The sequence below is a fragment of the Balaenoptera acutorostrata genome, chromosome 2 (assembly GCF_949987535.1).
Source record: "Balaenoptera acutorostrata chromosome 2, mBalAcu1.1, whole genome shotgun sequence".
NCBI classification, from domain to species: domain Eukaryota; kingdom Metazoa; phylum Chordata; class Mammalia; order Artiodactyla; family Balaenopteridae; genus Balaenoptera; species Balaenoptera acutorostrata.
The window spans coordinates 112,552,577-112,576,026 of record NC_080065.1 but is presented as its reverse complement, the minus strand read 5'-3'; positions in this window follow the sequence as shown (position 1 = coordinate 112,576,026).

The window sequence follows — 23,450 nt, the reverse complement described above, 5'->3', positions numbered from 1 at the left end:
GAAGAGCCACAAAATATTATGACCTCTAAGTACTGGGCTGTGAGACAGGGTCTCTCTCCAGAGCCAGCCCAAGGCTGTGCATTGATCGCACGTGTCCGTGGCCTGGTGTAAGCTGTGTGTGGGGCTAGTCACGCTCTGTTCTCTTTCATCTCACTGGGAGGATACTTACAGCGTGGTTTGCTTTTCTCTTGTGGTCTATAAGGAAGTGGAAGGATTCAGTTTTCAGCCCTGTTATTATGGTGATTTTTGCTAAGCTTGAAATTCACTTTTCAAAGAGGGTGGATTTTTATACTGGAAATGGTTCTTAGGAGATTTTCTGAGATTTAACTTCAACAATAACCCTTTATAGTAATATCAAGGCTTCCCTGTAAAGATTTCAGACACATCGGTGTGATTATTTGCTAACCACTCTTCAGGGGAGGGAAGTGGCAAATATCAATGACTTTCTATTTATAATGAAGGAGCTCAAGACTGGCAAGGTGGTAGAGTGCCAGCCAGCATTTGAACTTATGTGTTCTTCCTACTCAGAATCTTTCTCCCTTCATTGTCTGGCCCATCTGGTTTCCTTCATTTCTCTGGGCAGAGAAAACACTGAAAGAAACAATACAAAAGTTATCCCTCTGTGTGCATTGTAAGTACGTGCACTGTGACGGAAACCTGCATTCAGAGCATCACTGAGGTCAATTATCAGTTAACACAAGACTTTGAAATAACCTGGCACTAGTGGCATTTTATACTAGATAGAAGCAGAATTTGTGTCAAGTGAAAGGAATTTTAATTCCAGTCAACATTCAGTTGTTTGAAAAATGGTATTATGAGTAAATGCATCCTTAAAATATAGTTGCCACTTAAAATGCCTTATGGAAGGTAGGTGAATTCCATCAAAAGACAGCTTCCCTCATAATGAAGTAAAAGTACTATATGACTTAGTATTTTTATTTCACATCCCTGTTCAGCATATTAAGTGGCAGATACTTCATAAAATACATTTAATCCCTTGATGGAATTTGAGGACAGGCTAGAAAGTTCTTTTCAGTTTTTTTGATAAGTCCATATCTTGCTCAGGTTTAACATTTACTCATGATGGCATCTCATCCCTTGCCTTCCTATTTAAATGCCAGAGGTTAACATTTCTTATGGAAATTCTACTTAACAGAAAGCTTTATTTGCATAATTACAATCTGCCTCAACCTCAATTCATCTAACATCTATTATAACATTTAAAGATCTCAGAAATACCTCTGAGATGTTTTTTCCTCTTTTTTAACAAATGGAGCGATTTTCATAAGTAGTATGGCCAAGTTCGTTTTCTCTCTCTCTCTTTCCCTCTCTCATTTTCTTGCTCTCTCTTTCTGTCTCTGTTCATAATGGCGGTGGGCAACTCTCCTCTGATTAGCTAGGTTCTTACCTATGATTTCCCTTCAACCCTGACATGACCTAAGCCTCTTTCAAACTTACTGCCCCAGTCAGGCACTTTGCTCAGAGCCCTTGGGCTGAAACCTGCATGTATTTCACGATCCTACAATGTAGTAATTTATTAGTAGTAATTCTACTTCTCGTCCCTATCCATTAAACAGCATGATGTCTAGTCACACAAATCAGTTAAATGAAATTTTCAACATTTATATAGTTACAGTTTATAGCAAAGATAATGTAACTGACATGTTTTGAATTATGGTTCTGGATGGTTATGTATTTTTTGTAATGTAGTTGCTCACTACCAGAGTAATCTTAGAAACTGGAAATATGAGAATGTCAATTAAAATGGAAAATAATAGTCAAGCAAATCTTTTTTCTCATATCTAGGTATTCAGGATAAATAATTTGATTAAACATAAATAATGTTAAGTTGTCTGAACTTAAGAATTATCTTGAAAGTTGCCACATCACTGAGATATGTTTGACACAAATAATTAAGTTGTTAGGGATTGTGACTTCTTTTATTAAAACATTTTATTTCCATTCCAACTTCTCTAAGGAAAAAATACTGCTCTCAGGAATTAAAAAAAAATCATTGCTATCCCATCAGTAACACAATTGGTACCTAAGAACATCAAATGGTAAATCCAGGCATATTAATTACATCATTAAAGTAGCATTTGGTGCACTGCTGAGATACATTACAATAACAATAACCTTTCTGTTAATAGGATTCACTACCAGCATGTAATGCAGAAGCTGCATACAATGAAGATATCTCATTCCACTACCTCATGGCATAAATCAATATAGTCAGAGCAACATAGAGTATTTCCATAAAAATGACATTAAACTATTTGTGTGTGTGTGCATGCATATGTGCGTGTGTGTCTGTGTGGAAGGGCGCAATTTGAAGCCAGATAAACTGCTCGAGAGAGAGAAAGCAGAGTTGCTTGGTTACATCTGCTGAAAACAATCTGTGCTGTGCGTGAGAGCTCATGTCAGCCCCGTAATTACCACAACTGAGATAAAGCCTTGGCTAAATGTCACCTGCTGCTGACACGCACAGGAAGCCAAGCACCGCTAAATGAGTCAGTTACTCTGAGAGTGCTTTGCTCTGCTTGTGGGCTAAATGCATTTGTTGTGCATATAAAAGGAAATATAGATATGTTAAAGGAAAAAAGTTGGAGATACAGATAATGAAAACCTCACCCCAAATCCTCACTGCCCACTCAGAAGTACATTAAGTAAGAAGGTTAAGAGATGCAATCAGCTTGAAGGAGAAAGATTAAAGCATTAATGAGCATTTCTGTGAGATGGGCAGAGCCTTCCACCTTCTACCACAAATTGGTCATTAGTTAGTGCAATGCAATTTCCCACAGTCTACAATGAGTCCCCAGAGACAGCTGAAGTTCATAATGACAACAGCCAGCCAATAACACACTGGGACAGTTTGCCTGTGTCTGTGTATAAAGCCCATGGACAAAATGTGTATTTTTAAAAAACCTTAAGTAGCAGGGGGTTTACTGGTGTTTTAATAAATATTTCTGACAAAAGCAGAATTAATAATGTTGGTACGAAGAAAATGCCCTCTATTTCCTCTGTTTATTTTCTTTTGTCACTTCTTTAAAATATCATCCTTTCCAGTTATAGTATTAATTTAGCTCCTTCATAATGTGATGCGATTACTAAAAGACTGTCCTTCCTGATCACCTAACACTTAAATGGAAACCTCAGTACCCAGGCAGAGGAACAGGAATGTGGTAAGCACCAACACCCAGAGGGAAGAGTATAGCTAGAACAGCTATTCAGCACCCACATGAATCTGAGGATATCAGGATGATGATATGAACTTTGGAGGGGACCTTCATGACTGTCTCTCATTACCCTGGTGAATTTACCAAGTTTCAGGGTATGACCCTTGGTTTTTAGCCTCAGAAATCTTATTTTTAGAATACCACAAGTGGATTTAACTTTTGGGATACACTCTCATGAACTCAGCTTACAATGAACTGCAAAAGTGAATAATACATTAGTACTATGGAGCCTGAGATGATCTGAAAATAGATTACATGAGCAGCCTAATTGTTGTTCAAAGTTGTTTCCTGATGAGTATAGAACCAGAATCAGGGGAGTTAGATGAATTGAATGTTTAATTGCATCCTTCTCACCATTGGGGTGGTCTTGCCAACAGGATGGAAATATTAGAAATCTGCTTACTGTAGCTACCAGCGTCTATTTTCACATTAAGGATGAGGTTGCCCATGGAACCAGAGACTTCGAGCCTATTATTAATATGTCATTTATTGAACTCTTATTCTGTACCAGGCACCTGTCCTAAATGATTTCGATGTTCTGTCTTATTTATTCATCAAAAAGTTCTGCAGGGGGAAATACTGTAATTATCCTAATTTTATAAATAAACTTACCCAAGGTCACACGGTTCAAGCCGCATTTATTTTCATGTTTTACTAACCACTTGTTAATTGACGCACCAATAACCGCTAATTTTAGACAAGTTGAAAAATTATTATCATGTAATAAATGGAATTAAATCATAGTTTAAATATTAGTAACCATTTTCTATAATTTAGAATAAGAGTGAGCAAACTGTGGCCCAAGGCCAAATATAACCTGTAGCCTGCTTTTGTAAGGCCTGTGAGCGAAGAATGGCTTTTACATTTTTAAATAGTTGCAAAAAAAATAAAAAGAATACGACTTCATGATACATGAAATTTATTGGAAATTCAAATTTCAGTGTCTATAAATAAAGTTTTATTGAAACACAGCCCCATACATTAATTTAGTTGTTGTACATGCTCCTTTTGTGCTACTATGACAGAATTGGGTAGGTGCGATAGAAACCACAAAACCTCAGTCAGAAAATACTTTTTGACCCACAATTTAGAGGGACAAAATATTCTAAAACTTTGATCAGAGTTTGTCTATTGGACCTGATGACAGTGAGCTTAAACTCTAGGTCACATTCTATATTTAGGATAATTTGTTTATTTTTTATTTCTACTAAATCAAGAAAGCCTAATTTGTAGGAGGTTGTTGAGATGGTAGCAAGTGTTTGAAAGTTAGAACAGATGGTTATGGATATTTGCATCAAATATGGACCCAGGAATGGTAGAGTGAGTTCTTCCTGAAAAGTACCTCCTGAACTTTTTCAGATGCTCCCAGAAAGAGCATGGACAAGAGTTGTAAGGTTGAGTATTTTTCTCTGGGCATCCAATGGGTGGACACCTACCCTCAGGTTTGGTTGCATTCAGTTCTGCAATGTATTTCATTACATTCTGTGTTATTATTTGGTTCTGGTTTTAAAACTGGCCCAAAATTCATCATAATTTTGTTCCTCCAATGAATGAAAAAATAATTAAATGGGAAAAGTCAGGATCTTGGGGATGAAGCCATTTGCAGCCCTGTTTGGTCTTGATAAAAAAAAAAAAATCCTGGCATCTTATCAAAATTCAAAATTATGCATTTTTTTAGTCCTGAAATGTAGGTTCAGCCCCCGCAAGATACTTAACAGATTGCTGAGATCTGCTACTTGAGTAAGCTGCTTAACATAATAGAAATGGTCTTTATTGACTTTATCAATTACATGAAGAAATGTTATCACGTCCATTATTTCAAAAATTCATGTGAGAATCTTTCCCTTACCTTTCAGGGAAAGTCTGCTCAATTTCATTGGGAAAAACAGTCTTGTATACATGACTCATTTCTTTACACATCTAAAAGCATATGTACTTGATGACTGTACTGTCATTGTATTAATAAATTTTGCTGTTTCCTTTAACAATTAACAGGCAAATTGTTTCAAAATTTAATATAATTTTTAATTATATAGGTAATAGATGAATATATTATCATTTCAAAAATATCAAAACACAAGAAATAAATTTAATGTACCCCTTGACTACTGTATACATTTCCATTCTCCTCTCTAGAAACAATCATTTCATCAACTCAACGTATAGTTTTCTCAACTTCTTATATGAATTAACATATAGAATTTTTTTGTGTGTTAGGTATGATTTTAGCAAAAGTATTGTAATCTATGTATTCTTTTGTAGCTTGCCTTTTTTACTCAATAGCTTATCTCTTACTGTTTAATGCTGTCAAATAAGTCCTGTAATACAGTATTTAGTCATTCTCCTATTGAAAAAACATTGAGATTGCTTTCTTTTTTTGCTATTACAAACATTGCTGTAATAAATATCCTTGTTTATATCCCTCTTGCATATGAAGCAGTGTTTAACTAGAGCTGATACCAAAAAGCAGAATTTCTGGAGGTTTGCACATTTTAAATTTTAATAAATACTGTCAAATTGGCCTTCAAAATCTTGTACACATTTACAGTATTGTAAGAATAATGTGAGAGTCCCCATTCCCCAAAATCTTTGACAACATTTTAATTTTTGCAAAGTAGTAGGTGAAAAATTGTATCCTGTTCCTGTCTTATTTTGTTTTTAAGGATATTAAGCATAAAATGCTTTAGTAATATTTGAATTTTTTCTCTTCTCTGAATTGCCTGCTCCTTTATTTTTCCCACTGTCTGTTGGGCTCATTGTTCTTTACTTATGCACTTTATATATTTTCAATATTTTAAATTGAAAACATTGGTTTTCCAGGCAGCACGTCGCTTAACATGAGTAGTGTGTCTCATGTCAAACAGCAGTTTAAATTTTGTTGTCAAATGTATCATTCTTTTCACATTTGTTTTCACTCCACTTCTTGTTTAAGAACTTCCTTCAACATGTAAAAATATATTTTATTTTCCTGTATGATTTTTACATATTAATCTAACTCGATTTTATTTTTGTAAATGATAGAGATCTAACAATTTTTTCCAAATTGTTAGCAGATTGCTCCAATAAAATTTATCTAGTATTTATCCTTTCCCACTGATTTGAAGCAATACTCTTATTAGACCTTAAATTTCCATATACACATAAGAATTTCAAAACCTGTACTCTGTTCCATTCATTTTCTTGCTATTAACTTGATATTTTTGGTTAATACATCACCATTTTTATTTCTATACCTTTATAGTTATTTTTAGAATTTGATAGTGTGAGTCCCTTGCCATTATTTTATTTTTCAAAATAGCCTAGACTAGCTGTTCTTGCACACTCCCTCAATATAATTATAATTTCAGCTAACTAAAGTCAATGGAAAGAACTGAAAGTTTTATTGTGATTTACTTGGATTTAATCATAAAATTTAATAAGAGTTTAAGTATTTTTATACCAGTGATCTTCCCTTCTAAGAACATGGTATATCTCTGAACATTTATTCAGATCTTATTTTGTGTCATTCAGTAAAATTTTGTAGTTTTCCTCATACAAATTCTGTCATTTTATATTTACTCAAACATATTTTAGTTTTTAACGTATACAGAATAAGATATTTTCTACTGTATTTTTTTCTGCTTATTGCTCGTGTAAGTACAAATTTGGCTTTGCATGTTAAGACAATGTCCATATACCTTTGTATCTAAGGGATGATCAGTTTCAGCCTTAGCAGGAGACATGGGCATAGGCTTGTCTAATTGCTTGTTTTTACCCAGGACTTTGACTCTTAAGGCAATGATCCAGTCATTTAAGGAAAGTCCAGGAGTTTGTAAAGGAAGCACCAGGTTCAAGCAACTATGGTGCTGCGTGTCAAGTGGGGTTCTGCTGAAACCCTTGGTGCGATTACTCTGTATGTTATCTTGGCTGTGTTCCCCCATCTAGCCGCCCTTAGACACTACACTGCCTCCCATTTTGGCCTGTAATTCTCAGGCATCTCACTGATCCCATGAGCCACCTGTTATCCTTAAAATTAATTCCTTTCCTATTTAAATTTACCATAGTTTATTCTCTTTCTTGCAATCAAGAACACTGGATAGATAGATTTTGGCACAAAGGAATGGGTTTTAGGTGAAAGTCCCTCAGGAAAATGAGGCTGTAGAGGATCTGGGATTGGTCTTCTGTTCTGGGTTGGGTCAGGGTCATGAAAACCCCATTAATATCCTGTGATGATACTGTGGAAGCCCTTCTTAGTAGTGGCCAGGAAGTTAATTAAATTATCTAAAAGCAGCCACCCTGAGTGAAGTGCTTATTGAGGTTAAGGTTTGGAGTGACCATGTTGCTGTTGCTATATAACACTATAAAAAGTATTAGCTCCTTCTAATAATGCTGCACAGCTTAAAGGAGAATAACTATCTTTTAGTTACAGGGCTAAGGTGACTAAACTAAATCAAACTAAAAATAAGATGCAGCATATTGCTGAAACACATTGTTATTTGAATTACAGCCTTACCAGGTCATTTTTGTGAATGTTAGGGTATTGATTAGGTAAGAATAGTCTTCCACAGTTTAGATGGGGATCAATTAGAGTAATTGAAGGACTCTCATCTGCCACTGGGCCTTTATTGATCATTTAAGCATATTTTCCCTTATTTGATGAGGATATCCTCCCTTGCCTGAAGATATTATATCTCCCTCATCTATGAGAGTTACATTGCAAAATGAGTACAATTTCCCAGATGCCTATTTCCCTCCAAACAACCAATCCTATAGATGGAGTCAGATCCCAACAGGACCCAGGGGACCAGCTGTAAAATCAAATCTGGGAAGAAGTGAGAAACTAACAAAAGAAAAGAATTGCACGACTTTGGTAATTTATAGGAAAAACATCTAAGGACTATAATGTGGGAACGATTTTTAAAGTTTCACATCCAAGAAGAGAGAAACATTTTCCATTGGGCTGAATTTAACTAGTACATACACATACTAGAGTACTGATTTACGGAGCCCTCTGCTTTGCTGGCTGATAGAACACTGGGCACAATGGTGCCCCACACTAAAGGGAATTATCAGAAATTAATTTTTGTAAAAATAAATTAAAAACTATGGATCATTTTATTTAGGCATGGTGAAAATTCTAATTGAAGTCTTTGACTATACACTTCAAGAATACTGAATGAAAAACATTTAGTGAAGTTATTGGCATGAGTGCTTTTGAGAAAGGAAAAGCTATTAGTTTTAGAGAAATTTAGAGATTATTTACCAAACATTCATTAAAAATTTAAATTAAATCCACACATTATTTTTCTAGTCATCATGAAGATAAATTTCTATACTTGTTTACTAAAAGGAGCAAAATAATTTTTCTATAATATTTGGAAGTTGGTTTAATGGTTACTTTCCAAGGACTGCTAACTTACTAATTTATAAATAACTTATATTTCTTATAAAAACTACATATCTTAAAGTTTATGTCATAAAGAATTATGCTTTTTCACTCCTCTATCAGAAGAGATTAAATTTGCTCATTACCTTTGTAAAAATTAACCCACTAAATATGACCTCCCTGACCTGTGGTAATTAATTGAACTAGTATATACTAATAATGCATTCTTTATTCTTGAAAATAAAGTTGATACAAGACTAATAGTTTATATCACCACACAGAATTTTGTTCTTCTATTTTGATGTATTACAGAAGAGAGAATTACTGGAGTGGGTTTATCATGTACCACCTGCTCACCGCTGAGTAGATCTTGCAGCATTTCCTCCACCCAAGCGTATCTTGATACGTACAGAGATGGTGACAGCAAAGAGCTGTGTTGGCTCCTCTCTCTACTGTGTTAATGCTGATGGGAACACTGCAATTTAAACGGGCTCCATGACGTTCATGGAAAGGGAATACCCAGAGGATGGCAAAGGCCGAGAAGCAGTTTAGTTAATAGCTAAGTTAACTAAAAGCAAAGAGGACCAGTTACCATAATAGACAGCAAAACCAGTCTGGTAAACTGAATAATCTAAACCACATGAATCTTTAGTAGTACTTAACTGTTTATGGGAAACCTAGATGAAAACAAGCAAGCAATAAAATAGCCACCATGGCCTAATATCAGACTTTCAGATATTCTGAGGCAGATTTTTGGCCTAAGACTACCACTAGTAGATCCAGCTGGACCCCAAACCCATCTTGTGGGTATTTCTCTAGTTTCTGAATTCAGAGCTGGAATCATTTCTGATGCTTTTTGTGCCTTATGTTACTTTCTCTTGGTCCATCTTCTATTTCTTAAAATGCTATTTTTTTTTTATTCTTTCTGTCTTTTCTTTTCCTAAGAGAATGGGTGAGATCTATTGTGACTGGTCAGTGGATGAGATATAGTGGTAATTGAAGGAGCTGGCCTTTTCTACAGCTTGTACAGTTAGAAAGAGAGATAGGAGGGTATTTGGACACAAATGCAGGGGGCAGAATAATGTGATGGAGGTGTCTTGTGGAAATTTACTTCTGATTGCTTCTCTTCTTTCATTGAAACAGGAAGCAAGTTGATGAGCTGAGAGAGAGGATGAGGGAGGAGAATTAAAAAATTTGAGTATAGGGGAGACTACATGGAATTATCTAGGTGAGTGGGAGAGTGAATTATCTGGGGGAATAGAGTAAAACTGCCAGGCAGCATTATGAGCCCATTTAAAGTGATCAGAAATTAAAGTAAGTAAAGTCAGCATGGTTACAATAGTGATGTGTGAGTGTGTGTGCGTACTCTGCACGTACGTGTGTATCTGTTTGTTTTCCATCTCATTCAACTACCTGGGTGCAAGTGTGAAGTAGGCAGAAAATTTAAACTTTCCTAAGGTTTTGGTTTAGCCAAGGGAATAAGATGAGAGAAACTAAAGAAATGAAGGTTTATGCAATGGAAGGATTTTAATGACTGGTTAGGGTAAACTGCTTGTGTTGAGAAATGAGGACATGCAGGAGTGAGGGAAAAGGAAAAGGTCACAGAAGCAGTGAATGGTAAGTAAGGATGGGGAGAAAGAATTGTTGGGGTTAGGGTAATAATGTGTGTGACTTGAAAAGATAGGAAAGTTCAGAGAGTGGGAAGACTGAAATTAAGGTTTTGGAAGAGGGGATTTCATGTTTGATTTAGGGTAGGGTCATGGGAATGAATAATCAGGGTGGGCTGTATGGCAATATCTTTAGACGAGAGGAGATAAGGGATTAGGAGGTCAGAGACCTAAAGGATCATTTGTTTGCCTGATGCAGACACCAGTAATTATGACCAAGGTGACTATACAATTTATTGACCGAATGGGAAGGAACACTTTTGAGAGTAAAATGTGGATCTATTCAAAATTACCACAGGACAAAAAGTGACATAGAAACCACAGTTATATATGAAGTAGTGCCCGTTAGCCCGTAGATAAAATCTTCATGTGATAAGAAGAGTGACCTTGGGATTATCAGAAGAATGAAGGACAGTGGATAATCTGATGGATGGGTTTTAAACTGGTGGGTTTTAGTTACTGACATGAACAGTGATAAAGTGATGAGTATAATGGTGGAAAGGATTTGGTATGAGGTATGGAAGGAGTTTGGTCGGAACCTGGTGAATTGTGAGGCTCCTACTTGACTTTTGATCATGAAAGTGTGGAATTTGAGAAGATGCAGGGCACAATCTCTACCCTCTTGCCCTGTTGAGGGTATCTCTGTCCACTAACCATTATCATCTTTTCCTAGACTAGATGCTTCAAAGACTCACTGGAAACATATGCCCAAATGTAAGGAGAAAGAGACAGGAAGAGGAGTTATCTACATAGAGACCTCACAGAAAGGAAATGAGAGTAATCTTTCTTGGGTCAAGGACCTGTCCTGTGGTTCTAACTTGTTATGGCTTAAGGGTTTTTAAAAGTTTCTTCATAGTTCAGAGGTATTTCAAAAAAGATTAAAAGATACTCATTTAACTGCCTGAGTGGATTTTCAGGCAAGAATTAGAGAAAATATTGGAAATTCTTTTTTTTTTTTTTTTTTAAATTTTTGGCTGCGTCAGTCTTAGTTGTGGCATGCGGGCTCTTCGTTGCAGCACACGGGCTTCTCTCTAGTTACGGCATGTGGGCTCCAGAGCGTGTGGGCTCTGTAGTTGCAGCACGCAGCCTATCTAGTTGAGGCATGCAGGCTCAGTAGTTGTGGCATGTGGGCTTAGTTGCCCCACGGCACGTAGGATCTTAGTTCCCCAACCAGGATCGAACCCGCGTACCCTGCATTGGAAGGCGGATTCTTAACCACTGGACCACCAGGGAAGTCCCTGGAAAATTCACTGAAAATGTGGTTTGTTAATAGCTCATCTTCAAGACTCAAATGAAGACATGAAAATGGGCAAAAATAATAGACAAAAGACATAGCTCACCAAGTTGGTTTTATTTAACTTGTTATAATAACCAGCTTTCAGGAACACAAAATAGCACATAGGTGCTTCCTTTGTCTCCTCCATCATGAACCAAGTACTGGGCCAGGTAAAATTTCCAGTTGTACCGTGGGAAGTACCTTTCTGTCTTGAACACCAGCTTGGCTGATGTTATTGTCTGACGCAGAAGGAGACCTCATTTTTTGGGGAGAAAAAAAAAAAAAAAGAAATTAGTGCTGATAATGTACCAGAAATCCTGAAGCAAAACTCTTTCCACTATGTAAATAAGTGAAAATCATTTGCTCTTTGACACCCTATTTCTCTCCATCTTTCATTTCACCCCATGAGGCTCCAGACATACATTTAGCTACAGAAATAACTTGAGCTACAAATAAGTGTACTTGAAAAAAACCTCTACATCTGTGAAAAACAGCTACAAATAGAATATTAATACATTTATTTAAATTTAAAATCCATTTCAGGTTCTGAAAAGCCTCCAGTTTAGTCACTTTTTGTTCTTTGACAGTGTCTTCATGTTCCAGTCAAATGAAGGAATTGTTCGCTTTGGTCTGTTTGTTTTGAAGAGTAAAGCAAGTAAAGAAATGAGGTTTGAGAAATGATGTGTAAGACATTTTTTGGAACATATTTAACTGCTTATTAAGTGGTGTGATAAATACACATCAAAGGTCATTTTGAAATAGCACTGTCCCCGCTTTGCCTGGATAACTCCTAATTATTCTTCAAATCTCAGGTAGTTGTCATTTTTTCCAGAAGTCCTCTGGAAGTCCCAGGAATAGATGCTTTTCCTGTCACAGCCCTTCTTTTTTTCCTCTCTCACCACACTCATCATCACATTATATTAAAGTTAAGGTTTTTTACATACTCGATGCCATCAATTATACGTGGCCTGTGAGGAATGCTTGATAAATGTTGGTTTAATTAAAATGTAGGGAAGGGTCCTTTCACTACTTCTCCTATTGTCTGCACGTAAGTCCTCTTTGTCTTATAGAAGCAGGTATATATTGCAATGGCATTTTTGTGTCTGAAAATCTCAAGGAATCTTCCAGAAGTGTTCTGCTTATAATCAGAAGGCAATTTAAGTGTGAAGAAAACAAAAAGAGTCCACAATATGCTTGTGCTAACATCCAAAGGCAGAGAGTTTTAAAAACCTTTTCTTTCAGCCTCGGAATCCTCTCCAGCAGTGCTTCCTTCTCCATCCTAAAGAACCGTTACGTCCATGTTGCTACCTAGCTTCTTTAGGAAAGTTATACTTCCAGAATGCACTTCTCTTCCTCCTCCATCGAAACTTGTTTTACTGACAGAACGTTTGAAAAAGATGTAATAGAAAATTCTGTCTAAATTTACTGGGAATTCCCTGGTGGTCCAGTGGTTAGGACTCTGCACTTTCACTGCTGAGGGCACGGGTTCAGTCCCTGCTCGGGGAACAAAGATCCCGCAAGCTGTGCAGCACAGCCAAAAAAAAAAAAAAAGTGTCACTCACTTTTAACAGGTATGAGGTATGGCTCATCTGTCTTTTCATTAAGACTCTTAATAAAACTCTAGCCTTGGATGAACCACGCAGTCGTCTTTTTCTGTGTCTATACTTGCACAAGAAAGTGCGAATTGGGAATCACCAAAATAAAGCAAGTAGTTTTCTATTCTACATTCATCACCCCCAGCCTCAAATGGGTCTTCAGATTGCCTGGTGGGTTTATTCAGGTTCTCCACAGCACAGAGCTTGAGGCAAGGATCAGTATGCTGTTCTTGATGAGGACGAAGGTGAAGGTGTGGAAAATGGGAAGTGAGGCATGAGCAAATGTGACCCACCACCATGTGATGCCGCCTCCCTACTTCCTGTGGGCTGTAAAATGACATAGCAGGTCACTTAGCAGGCATGTTCTCCCATCAGGCAGGGAGAATTTGTATAGGTGGTCTTTAAGGATGATGTGTATTTCAGAGTAGCCCATGGAAGGGTGAAAAGAGGGGAGTGTAACATCTACTTCCTTCTTGTCTCCCATTTCTCATGTTTTTAGGGTGCATTTTCTTGCCCTTTGGTGGATGTGTAGGAAGCTCTATGGTATAGCATTTTACTCAGGGCCAGAGTGGAAGGGTGGCTTGGTATGGATAGGCTCAGTATGTGGGATGCGGAGCCCTATGGGCGCAGCACTCCAACTCAGAATCCACCCTGGGAAGCTTGCCAAAGACAACAGTGGTGGCTTTGGCATGATACAGGAGGGAGGCAGTCTTTTCTAAAAAAAAGTAACAATCAAGGGAATTTAAGGAAGGTACGGTGGCATTGTGATGTGTTAGCTTGGCTAGGTTGAATACGTTTCCCAGATTTCTTCTTCCTGTACATTTCCTTGTAGGTGGGCCACCAAGGACATTTTTACATGAGATATAAAAGACAAAAGTGAAATACCAGCTGTTTGATTTTTGACCTTCAGAAGGTTGATGCAGGAGCTTTTATAGCTCACATGTATTGGTGCTCATCTGCTGGCTTAACTCATTGCATGAAAGTGTCCTACTTTCCTATGGATTTTCCTTCACTTTCATTCGTGGGCTAAGTGTGTGTTTAGTTCCATGATGAAAGGTGCCAGCTTCCCCTCAAGGATACTTACTCCATCAAGGTTGGATTTTAGTTTGTCCTCACGGGTTCTAGTTTCTTATTGCTCTTCTCATTTTGCATCTATCTTCCTTCCCTCCCGCCTGCCCTCAAGTTCCAACGTCAGACAAGAAGACACCAGTGACTGTTGCACCACTGTCCACAACTACATAAGATCAAATACTACCTAGAAGTTATTTCTTTGTGAAACCCTGACTGATGCAGAGGGGAACAAGGTTTTTGTACACTATGGTCTACCACTTATACCTTCACGAGCCTCTTATGTCCTCCATTATATCCAGGTCCCTTAAATTTTTTATGTATGGGACTGGAGATGCCCTTGCTCCTCTCTGAAGAGTCCAATCAGCCACAGAGACCCTTTCAAGGCAGTGTTTAGTCTTTACCTCCTGGAGGACTAAGCAAAGAGTGTTAGTGAAACAAAGCTGTAGTCCTCACAATTGGCAAGATGGGATGGTGGGTCCATGCTTTGAAAGAACATGCCTCATCATGCAAGGCACCTGCTTCAGGTTAGTTCATCATTTAGTTTCCAGGAAAGGAGCTGCTCTTTTTAACAAAGATGGTTCAGTATTATTTGGGCTTTCAAGGCTATTGTGTTCACCCACCAAAATATTTCCATCCAGGTGTCATTGTCCCACCTTCTTTCTCACTGCCTTAACTATAACATAAGACATCTGAAAGCTGCACACTTAGCCTCCGCTGAGGTTCTGTCACCCAAATAACTAGATCCTGGGCTTGATTTCCAGTGTAGTCTACTGCAGGTACAGAAGATAAGGGGCTCCTTTAAACCTGTCTCAGATACTTTGGCTTTCAAAACATGCTCTTTTTTTTTTTTTGGTTGGGAGTGATTGTACTGCACCCGCCGTTTTCTTCTTGCATGATCTCTAGAGTTGTCTTAAGAAACCATCCTAATGCACATTTTTATATTAACATACTTTTTTGTACTAAGTGCCACAGCCACTGATTTCCCAGTGCCTTGCTTTCTACATACACTTCATTCCTATTAATCATAGGGGGAAACTTAAGCAACACCCCAGTTGCCACTAATAGGGTCTCTGCTGGCTTTACACAAATGAGCAATTCAACACCAAGTTCCTATCCAGAGCATCTATTTTCTTGAACCACTTCCTGCACCAATTGTTTCAGTCCAGGTCTTATAAAAAGCTGAAGCTAAGTAAAGGTAAACGTGCAAATTTTTTACTTTTGTGCTACTCAAGTCAAGGTGGGAATGGTGAGTAAAGGAAATACACACAGAGCCATAAAATGCGATGTATCATTGCACTGACTACTGCTTCATGGTAAGTTTTGAAGAGACACATCAGGACAGTTGGCAGGTATGTTTGCCTGACTTGTGCTACATATAAGAACTACATGTTGAGAGGTAGATGAAAGAGGGAAAGAAAGGGAATTCATCTGTCTTGTCCCATCCCATCTCTTGTTTCCCAGTGGTCAAGTTTCACTCCACAGCAGATACTTGTCATGAAATTTTTGGCTTATCCACCTGGCTCTTTGGTGGATGCTTTGGGAGACAGATCCTACCCCTGCAGTATATTATTTCACCCAAATCCAGAGTAGGAGGGGCAGCTGTGTGGATGACAGTGTGTGACGTATTACCAGCTATGGAGTTGATCTTGGGTTCCATTGTAGGCTACAGCTGGCTTGCACGTCTCAGAAATGGTGACAGTGCCAGTAGAGCAGTGGTCTTGGAGGTGAGTGGTAAGTTCTGAAAGAAGAAAACAGTTGATGTAACCTGAGGAGGTGCCTTTGTATCTAGTACATTGGTCACACTAATATGCTTCTCTGGCCAACTCAGTCTTCTATCCTCTACAACCATTATTTCAAACTTTATCTAGTCAACCTGGCAGCCATTTTATTCCCTCATACCCAACAGAAAATGTTGGCTCCTTATTTATAGAGAATATAGGAGTAATGAGAAAGATACTTTCTCATGTTGTAAACATCAAAGGTGCAAGCTCACCTCTGTCTGTATCCTTTCTGTATTTGTTTCCTCTTGTTTACAATGGAAGAGCTATCTTTTTTTTTTTTTTTAATGAAGATCAGTTCTTCAGTTTATATATTGTGTCCCATCCCCTCTTACCATCTCAGGAACCTGAGAACACTGGGTGACTTTTCCTTTTCTTTCTCTTACATTCAGACGTTCCCGCTTAGCTGATTATGTAGCAGACTTTATCTATAGACTCATGTGTGTGTGGTATAATACACATATTATTTGTTGTTTATACACATGTCTATGACTTTAATAGAATTTTACTTATTAAAGTGGGACATGCTCCTTGTTACAGGTTAAATATTATATATAGAAATATGCATAATCTTTATCTTCCTACCTCTCTACTACCTCTGCTCAAGAGCAACTATGTTAACAATCTGATGTGTTCATGCTAAGCTATACATATTGTGGAAGAGATTGTTAGCGCTTACTGAGTATCCCTTGCACTTCCCAGCCCTGCTTCCTTGCTGATAGTTTGGGTTCATGTGATGAGTGCTGACCAATGACCAACGAAATTTGAGTTGAGGTGGAATGTGTCACTTTGGTACTGAGGCCCTGCTGTGGCAACCTTAGAGGTTCTAAGTTCCAGGTGGCATAACTTCCAGATGGAGGTCGCCTCCGGCTTTGTGTGAGGAAGATGTAGTCCTTTATTGTGTTAATATACAAGCAGCTTGTGATATATTTATATTTATATATATTTCATTTAGACAATGGAAACAAACTAGATGTATTATTCTGCTAATTTTTTTGTTCATTTAGCGATATTACTAGGACTTAAGCATCCTTTCTGAAAGGTGAATTGTATTCTGTAGTATGACTATCCTATAACCTATTTCACCATCTTCCTATTGTTGAATTTTCAGATTGCTTATGACTTTTGCTTTGGTACAGTTTGCCTCTACAAGCCATGTTGCCATAAATACCTTTACAACACAGACAGCTTTGCACACTGACACTTTTATTTTCGTAGTGCAATTTTCCCAAAATGGTATGCGTGGGTCAAAGGAGTTATGTGTGTTTATTTAAGTACAGATTTCCAGACTATTTTATAAAAATATTTTAAGGCTTTCATATAAACATCAGAAATATATGAGTGCCTGTGTTTCTTTAATCTTAACAACTCTGGATATTGCTTTTTACAGCTTTTGCTAATGTAATATGATCTGATCTGATCTAATACAATATAATATAGCAACATATAATAAAATCTATTATATATTAAATCTGTTACATCTTAACTATTTTAAACTTGAGCATGTTTATATATGTTTATTTGTTTATACATGTTTATTGGTGATTTAAATTTCAACTTCTATAATATTTTCTATCATATTTTATTACTATTTTTGTTTTTGCTTTTCATGTCTTTTTCTTATGGATACATAGGAACTCTGTTTATTGTGTACAGAGATTCTGTCTTATATGTTGGTAATATTTTCTCTTAGCTTATCATTTGAAATTTTAAGATTTAAATTTAGATTTAAGAAAAATTGCTTATATATTCAATGATTCAAGATTTAAAAGGTAAAGAAATGCATTCAGTAAGCAATCACTCTCATTCCTGTCATTGGCCATTCAAAGTCTCCTACCAAAGGTAGTTCATGTTATTAATTTCTTATGTATATATAAGATTTTGCATAACCATGGAAATATATTGTGTGTATTTCATGACTATACAAGCAATATGTGTATACATGTAAGTGTATATATGTCTATATATATATTCTTTACTTTCCCACTATTTTATACTCTTGTGTTTTTTGTTTGGAGTATTTTGGAGATTATTCTATATCAGCAGATAAAATGCCTTCTCATCCTTTCTTATGATTATATAGTGTTCCACTCTATGGCTTACTATAATTTACCGTATTTAATTGGTATTCTTTTAGATGGAAATTTAGGTAGTTTCCAATCTTTTGCTTCATTAATTAAGCAACTGCAATTAATAACATTATATATGTCATTTCACACATATGTGAGAGCATCTGTAGAATAAAATTCCTAGAAGTTGACCTTCTGACTTAAAGGGTCTGTGCATTTGTGATTTTCATAGATATTACTAGATTGCCTTCCATGGAGGTTACTCCAAACTCCACCATCAAAGTATGAGAGTACCTGTTTCCTCAGACCCTCTCTCTACAAAGTTTATTGTCAAACTTGCCAATCTTTTCAGAATGTGTTATTCAAACTGGATTGATAAAAATGGTAATATGTATCTTTTATTACATAAATAAATGAGATTGTTAATTTTTAAAAGTCATTTACATTTCCTTTTCTGTTGATTGTGTTCACCTTTTTTGCTTGCCTTTTGCCTTTCTAAATTGGATTGTTGGTCTTTTTTCCATTGATATTAAGAGACTGAATACACAAAGAGATAATGACCAGACTGTATATTGTAACCAGACTCTCATTCACAACCTGCAGCAACCAGTCCAGGAAGCCAAACAATAACCGCTGTAACAATCAGCCACAAATGGCCAGGACTTGATTAATAAATAACTGACAGCTTCCCTAATTTTTGCCCCTGCTTCCAATATAGGACCAAATGGAGAAAGCCAAAACATACCCCTAAACAACCACCCACGCTACCCCACATCTAGTTAGCCTGCTTACAGCTTCCCCTTGCAACAGCGTCTAGTCTGGGCATACCAGAAGCCTTCCCCTTTTTTCCCCACTCTAATAAAGTTTTCCCACTCCTGCAGGTCTTGAGTCTCTGCCAGAACACAGATGATGGTGGCTGACTCCCTTACTGAAGCAGACTCTGAATAAGCCTTTGCTTGTTCTCATTTGGGTGGTCTTGGTTTGTTAATATAATATTTTGCAGTTCTTCTATATTGGGGACATTAGCCCTTATCTATGATTTGATGTACAAGCATATTAGAGTATTTTTAAACATACATTTTCATCTGATGTATAAATTGCAAACAGAGAAGTGTACAAATCATGATTGTATCCCTCAATGACTTTTCACAAAGTAAGCACTCACATTTAACATGACCTAGGAATACAGTATTACCAAAACCCCATGAGTTCCCCTTGCAATTACTAGCCAGCCCCACAAACTTCACCTCTCTCAAGTGTAACCACGATCTTAACCTCTAAAACTGTAGCATAATTTGCTGCTCTTGAGCTATAAACAAAATCACACAGTATGTACTCCTTTGTTTCTGGCTTCTTGTATTCAGCTTCCTGTGGATGAGATTTATTCATGTTGTACTTAGCTGAAGTTAGTTTCTTCCCATTGCCTTAGTATACTATGTGATTAAACTACAGTGTATTTACCCAGTTTACTCCTAAACTAAAACTTAAGTTACAGGAGGAGATTGTCTTTTTCCTGTTGATATTTCCCTCTTGCTTTTCTTCTTCAGTTCCACAAAATGTTTAACACAGTTTTGAGCAAAGTAGTTGTTTAATAAATGTTGAATGAATTATCTGCATTAGCAGTGCTGAGTGGTCACATGAATGATTCAGAAATTACTCAGTGAATAGCTTTCTCACACTTAAACCCATCCAAAAACATCAGAATGATATTGATCCTGTTATCGTTCGTCCTGGTTCTTACTCATTTCAAAACCTATTTGAATAGCAGGGCAAATTCTCCTGAAACTGGAAGGAAATGAGGAGAGGGGTTGATATGGGTTGTTTGGATTTCTGTGGTGAGAGGTTGCTGGAGAGAGTGTTTTCCCAAAGACTGGTTGAGAATCAGCATGTAGCTGTAAACTGATCATGGGGCCATGGGCTTCTGCACATTATGTTTTATATACAGTGCACCTCAGAGATTGTTGAACGTTGGTGAGCTATTTCAGTATTGTGCTATGGGGAACACATAAGTGGGATAACTTCCTATAATACAGACAAAACAGCTAGGATGCAGTATTATTTTTTGCCTCTCTTGTTGAACATTTTAAAATAGTATAATTTAATATGTGGCTTAGGGCAGTGGTTTCAAACCAGCATGCTATCCCCATCACTTGGAGGGCTGGTGAAAACACAGATTACTGGGCCACAACAAGAATTTGCATTTCTAATAAGTTGCAATTTCATGTTGATAGCTGTTCCCAGAACTTCCTTGGAGAACTGGCCTAGACAATAAAACAAATAATATCAGTAAAGCAAAGCTTAATAATGAGATTAGGAAGCTTATCTCTGAACTTGTCACCCTGTGTGGGGCGTTCATGAGTTCTTTCTTTTTTTTCCCCTAGGGGCCATTTTCTGGTACATAATAATTTTACACGTCCTTTAAGGTAATTTAGGAAACTCCTGTGCATTATTTGCAGGAAAAAGCTTAAGAGTCATAGGGTTAGAGTTCTATTGAAGAAAATCATGGCTTTAAAGAAGTATCTTTTTTTTTTAAACTAATTAATTAATTAATTAATTTTAATTTTTGGCTGTGTTGGGTCTTCGTTTCTGTGCGAGGGCTTTTCTCTAGTTGCGGCAAGCGGGGGCCACTCTTCATCGTGGTGCGTGGGCCTCTTACTATCGTGGCCTCTCCTGTTGTGGAGCACAGGCTCCAGACGCGCAGGCTCAGTAGTTGTGGCTCACGGGCCTAGTTGCTCCGCGGCATGTGGGATCTTCCTGGACCAGGGCTCGAACCCGTGTTCCCTGCATTGGCAGGCAGATTCTCAACCACTGTGCCACCAGGGAAGCCCTAAAGAAGTATCTTAATACATAAAATTGATAAAACATAGTAACAGACTCTTTTAGTAGACATGGAATGCAGAGACATGGGGGGAATTTAGAATGTGCCTCTATTTTATCTCTATATGCCCAATTTAGCACACAAGCATTTTCAATCAACTTTCAATTATATTGTACAGACTGTATCAATATTTTATTAGGTCTACTCATTGATTCTTTTGCCCTTTAAATTATTAAAATAATATCATAAGCTTCCTTTTGGGAACTAGTTCTTACCTGTTTCCTTTTTTTTTTCTTTAATAAATTTACTTATTTATTTATTTTTGGCTGCATTGGGTCTTTGTTGCTCCGTGTGGGCTTTCTCTAGTTGCGACGGGCAGGGGTTACTCTTCGTTGCAGTGCGCGGGCTTCTCATTGTGGTGGCTTGTCTTCGTTGTGGAGCACAGGCTCTAGGTGCGTGGGCTTCAGTAGTTGTGGCATGCGGGCTCAGTAGCTGTGGCTCGCGGGCTCTACAGCACAGGGTGAGTAGTTGTGGCACACAGGCTTAGTTGCTCTGGGGCATGTGGGATCTTCCTAGACCAGGGCTCGAACCTGTGTCCCCTGCATTGGCAGGCAGATTCTTAACCCACTGCACCACCAGGGAAGTCCCTTACCTGTTTCCTTGCCACAAAACATTTAATATATACATTAACATAAGTGAAGTATTCATGGTTTTCCCAAGATTCTAATGAGAAAGGTTTTGGGAATGCAAATTTAATAAAGTAACATTATTATAGGAGTAACTTTGATTATACTCTAATATATTTTAAAAAAGTAAGCCAGTTTCAAGTTCTAAATCTATAATATATAATTATTATTAAACTAATTTATAATAGTTATATAACAATATAGTTTTATTATGATATATAATGCATATAATACAATGATTAACAATTAACCATAATTATTACTTTGCCAAAAAACTTGTGCCAAGAAACTTGTTATATTCCTCATATATTTATAATACAGCAAATTTTATACCCCAAAGTGAGAATTATTACTTTGGGAGATATTTTGTGTTTGAACAGTGAATAGCCCAACCTACAGGTATACCCTGGGTCTGTTATTGATGTTAATTCCATATGCCTCCCTCACAATACACATAGACATAATTTCAAATGTATGGTAGCTTGTTGGCATTCTTTTTCTTATATTGCTTCCTTTCTTTCCTTCATATTAGATTCAAGTTTATTTTTTAACCTATTAATCCATCTGAAATTTAATATGTTTGTTTGATGGAAAAGAAATCAATAGCTTTCCTACTAGGCCTTTATACAGTGATCAGATTGTACTTTATACACTGTACATTTCACCTTTCCTCATCGTTTTTACAGGCAGATTATTTTTATGGCCTAATGGTTCTTTAATAGGCCATAAATACCTTATACATTTTCAAGTTCCCTGATAACAAGGCAAAAAGAGTCTGTCAGTTCTAAAAGCCTCAAAACCAGACCTTTGGTTAAAGTTTTCAATAAAACAAACCAGTAAGTCATTAAAAAAAGTAGCGTTAAATTTTGTTGCTGTCACATTGAAATGTTATTTTTGGCTAATGTTTAAATGAAGATATAAGGGGTTTCTTTGATAATCACTGTGTGAAAGCAAGACTTAATGGAAATTTTACCCAAACGGACCAGTGGAACTTTGCACACATTTTTAGGACAAAATTTTGCGTAGAGTTCTCTTTTCCTTCCTCTGGCTGACCACTGACTATGTCTTAAGGAAGATCATCCTTATGGGACATTTTATCACACGATTGATTTTACCTGTAGTTACAAGATCACCTTTTATACTTGCAAGGGACCTCTGATTCCAGTTCTTTATTTTAAATAGTAAAACATGAACCAGCTGCAAAGAATGCTGAGGTTGAATTTCTCATAGTCCATTTAGAACCTCAGTTAATTCCCTGTTGTGTGTGGCAATATTAACAGTAGGTGCTTTAGAAATAGAGTAAGATATGGGAGATACTGCTTACAACATCTTATTATTTGCTAGTGAGTTTTGGCCTCATTCTATTAGGAATTTGTTGGTTTACAATGTGCGTGTGTGTGTGTGTGAAACAAATCTGTGAACTTCTTGGATGATGGGGGTAGATGAGAGGTTGGTGGTTTAAATATCTTTGTGAAATAAATGCCATGTTTTTCTTTCTCTCAAGGTGAAAATTGTAGGAATGTGTTGTGCTGACTTGCAGCAGAATTTTTGGATGAACTGGTTCCACATTAATCTTATTTTACTGGAACATGTAAAGCATTTGTAGAGGACTAGGAGCAACTACACCTGTTCTGAAGTCCCACAAACCTGAATTTCTCCTGGAAGAATTAGAGCAGAAGCTTAGCATGCAGGCAGATTCCATGTTGTGACGAGTGCCTCTTTCCTGGGCAGCCAGCAGCCTGCTCCCTGGTTGTCTGCGGGGCCTCCAGCCAACTGGAGCACAGAAACATAGCTCTGCTTGCTCTTCTGGCCAGTAGACCCAAAGCACCCACTTAACCCTTTTAAAAACATCATCGTATAAAGCAATATAATACTTGCTCAATGCTCTC